The sequence below is a fragment of the Camellia sinensis genome, chromosome 15 (assembly GCF_055761805.1).
Source record: "Camellia sinensis isolate YWXY chromosome 15, ASM5576180v1, whole genome shotgun sequence".
Taxonomy (NCBI): Eukaryota; Viridiplantae; Streptophyta; class Magnoliopsida; order Ericales; family Theaceae; genus Camellia; species Camellia sinensis.
The window spans coordinates 10,683,048-10,687,559 of NC_138975.1; positions in this window are offsets into that span (position 1 = coordinate 10,683,048).

The window sequence follows — 4,512 nt, forward strand, 5'->3', positions numbered from 1 at the left end:
TTGAGAATCAAACAGTAAAAGTTAAAAGTTCTCTTCTTAGTAGTTTTTTTTTTTTTTTTTAACTTTCAAATAATTGACTTATTTAAGTTATTTTTGTCTAATAAATTATAAAAAAATTACATAAAAATAAATAAAAAATAAAAATTATTTAAGCAGCCCAAATGAACGACACCAAACAATCCCCAAAGAGTCCTGTAATATGAAAAATTATTCACGTGATGTTTTGATCAATGAGGTAGTGAACAAGTTTATGGTTGTGATATCCTCCTTTAAATCTATAGGATACAAAGATGATGTGTTAAAAAAATTTATTAGTTGGGAAACACTATACTCTAAAGTAATCTGCCCTTAAAATAACATTATTAAACAATTGGATAATGGTATGGAGAACAATCATACGTCACAAAATGAAATATGAAGAAGTATGAAAGATATCATAAAAGCAAATATTAAAAATTCCTAAAAAACATAATTTTTAAAGGAAAATGTTTTTTTTCCCCGAATTTGAGCCCTCCGAATCCCCCGAATCAGATAGAAGAGAAGAGAGAAAGAGAAGAGAGGGGAAGAGGAGGAAGAGAGGGGAAGAGATGGCAGCCCCTCCGCCCGCCGTCGCCTCCGCCCGATCGTCGCCCCGCCGTTGCCTCGTCGCAGCTCGTTGTAGCCCTATCGTCGCCTCCGCCTCTGCCTCCTGTCTCTACCCCCTGCCTCTGCCTCCTCCTCCACCCCGCCTCCGCCTTCAGCCCGATTTTGATGGCCCATCCAGTCCAGTTCTTCTTCCTCCTTCTCTTCTTCCTCCTTCTTCTGATTTTCTTCTGAAAAAAAAAATTCAAAAACGACGCCGTTTTTGAATTCGGGGGGATTCGGGGGCTCAAATTCAAGCTACCAATCACTTCTCATTTTTAAATTCATCACTAATGATTTGATAAAGTTCAATCCTAGATGGTTGATTTTTAAACTAATGAAATATAAATTATTGTGAGTAAATTTAGGGACCATTTTTAGAGGGTTTCAAAATTTTTCTTATTAGAAATTACTTGACCAAACCCTAAAACTCCCCTTAAAAAAATAAAAGTGAAAACAAAAACTTTTATGCTTGACCATTCAACTATTAAAATAGAAGGGAAATAAACATGTTAATGATATGTTAGAAAAATAGAATCAATTTCATTATATTTTGTTTTATTTATAAATTTGTCTTTCAATGTTGTAAAGTTTTTCATTTAATATGATATTGTTGTTAATACATTTCACTTAAATGATATGATATTTTTCTTAAAACAAATAAGATAGTTGAGATTATTCCATCCAATACGCTAGGTTTTGCCGTGGTTTTTGGGGCATTGGGTCCAAATTCCAATGCCTCTTGGCCTATATATAATTCTTTCTTCAACTTGTAGATAAGAGTAGAGATTGGACCAAATTAGAGATATGCGAAAGAAAATAAAATAAATAGTTGACAATGTCTGCATATTGGTCAAATATGCAATAAATAATCTCTCAAATTTTATTTATGAGAGCTAAAAAATAAATAAAATAAAATGTAAAAAGTTTAAAGTAAAGTACGATCCATCTTTTCATTTTCATTTATTTAACAAATTTAAGAACTAAATACAACATTAGTATTTAGGGCATGCAACAACTTATATATCTTTCTAATTCTTTAATTTTTATAATTTTCATTTATTTATTTATTTTTGTGGACAAGGAGTGGAAGTGGACTTTTATTTAGCTAGCACTGTCACCATCTGTCTAGTGGAGGATTACTTGATTTTTTACGTCATATTTGATAATGGTCTATGGAGAGGCAAATAAAAATAAGAGAGTTTCTCACCACTTCAATTGGGCTTATGTGGCTTATCACAAATTTAATTTCAATGATTTTATTGATTCATTTTATAGATCTTAGTATATAAATTATTCATTAAAAAACAATTGATATAATAATTATAATTATATAGTTTTATCATATTTTTAAAATTATATTTTTTGATCAATCTTAAAAAATAAGTGTAATAAAAAATAAATGTAATAAATGAATGTAATTGCGATTATTAGATCAATGAAACTTTTTTTTTAATGTATTTCTCTTAATTGGAGGACTTCAACGAGCTACTCTTTTAGAAAGAAATGAGATAAAATTATATCGTTGTGGTTATTGTATCAATTTTATTTTTTATTTTTTGTATGATCTATAAATTCTATGCACTAAAATTTATAAAATAAACATATCAAATTATCAGAGTGAAATCTATAACGGACCTAACTAAACTACTCATTCAAATCATTGGAGGAAAAGAGGTTGAGTGGTTAATTCTATTTACATATCACAAAAATCCTCAGTACAAACTATTTATATGTTTGGATATAAAATTATGAACAAAAAATAAATATTCGGATGTAAATTTATAAAGAAAAAGCAATTGTTCGAACATAAACCGTTGAATGGTATACATATTTGAACAATTTATTTTTGTTCATCAATTTATGTCTGGATATTTGTCTTTTATTCAGAAATTTATATCTGAACAAAATAAATAATGTATATTGAGATTTCTTATGGTATGCTAATATAATTTCCCAAATCAAGTTAAAGGGTCATTCTTGTCCAGCAACATTTATATTGTCAAGAAGGTTATCACTGTGATAATACAAAGAAAAATTTATGGCAATTGCTAATTACTGTAATGAAAAATGTTTTGGAACTTTAATTCTTGAACTCTAAAGTCAGCTCTAATGAACTGGCAGTGAACTTCACCCATTGTGATGTGATGTTTTGGATTTGGTTTTTTTTTTCTTCCTCCTTGTCACGTCATTAGTATTTTATTAAAATATCAAAATTAATACTCTGAATCATTGCTGTTATTGTAATATTACATTAATAGCTCATTAATTTGTGAAAAGAAAACTGATATAAAAAAATAAAAAACAAATTTTCTTTGCTTGTGCCGCACTATCTGTCCATTTCCCACTCTCATTTTCAGACTTATTTTAAAGAACCGTTAAACTCACAATCTACAGTTGACCATGCCTTAATTGCCTGTGTTATGAATTTGAAATGTCCAAAATGCCCCTGCCCTCTGCTGAGTGGTCCATCCAGCCAATTGTGGACAACTGTACTCTTGATGTAACTTCTCCATTGGGTCATTGTTTTGGATGCCAAGTGTGAAAGATCAGTTGATTAGGTATTTGTTAATAATACTTGATTTGGTTCACAAGGTTAGAGACAACCATTGCTTTTCAAAGAAAATGCTCATCACTCTTTAAAAATAAGTTCCCAAAATATGTTGTAAAGCCATGTGAAATTGTTTGCCATGTGCCACTCTTCAGTGGATAAATTTAATGCTCTATCTTTGTGCTCCAAAAATAGTTAAAATTTTCTCAAATATGCCAAGATTTTTTTTTTTTTTTTTTTGTGGGGTGGTAATATTAGTCACTATAACCTTTATACCCACACTCCATAACCCCTACAAGGCCATGAACTAGTTACTTCCACTTTCATCGGTTCTAACAGGATCCATCTCTATTTACCTTTGTCATTTTTTCTATCACAATCATTGACAAACCACTAATGCTACTGATCAATTATAACATTTCTTTTAGATCTCTATTACTTAAGAAAGATAAGAAATAGTGTTAATGGTCTCCATTCATTTCTACCTTTGGAGTTTTGAATCTCTCTATTCGGAGGTGAATAATTAAGTATTACGATGTGGTAAAGAATTTGTATAAACGGTAATGAAGGATATGGATATGATAAAGAGAAATGAAAATATATAATGGCAATTCCAATGTCAAAGATATAGAAAGAGTGATCGTGGTAGTAACATTAGGTGGCTTTAGTAGGTATTTATGGGTTCTTGTGGTAGAGGTGAAGAAAACATAGCTGTAACTGGCATTGGAGTGCTTTGATGGTTGTGGATGGTAGTGGTTGGATGGCTTTGGTAATGTTGGGGTTGAAAAGACAAAAAAAAAGAAAAAGAAAAAAAAGATGAGAAAGTGATGTATACTAATGGTAGATTCGAAACCCCTCAGAAGATTATTGCATAATAGGAATAAAATGATTTTTATGTGACATTAATTAGTAATAATAAATTGGTAAATATATTAATTGCGGTAATAATCTTAACCTGAATTGAAAATGAAAAATGCTTGGGAGCACTAATTAGTGCTCCCACTAATTAGGTGGCAGTGGGTCCCGCCATTAATGATGTGATGTTTTGGTCTTGGAGTTGTATTTTTTTTTTTTTTTTACTTTTTTAATGCATTAGTGCTATTAGTGGTGATATTTTTAGTGGGATGAATCATTGTTGATTAAAAATCAATATAATGATATCAAACTGGTAACATTTGCTTTATTTTCTCCACAGATGCAACCTAATTTACAATTCACACCCCTACTATAGAAAAATATTTTAAATTTGTTGGACAACAAAATAACAAAGCCAGGGGCATTATGGTAATTTCAATAGGAAGCAACAATTGTGAAGAAGTGTGCTTTTTTGGTAAATTTGA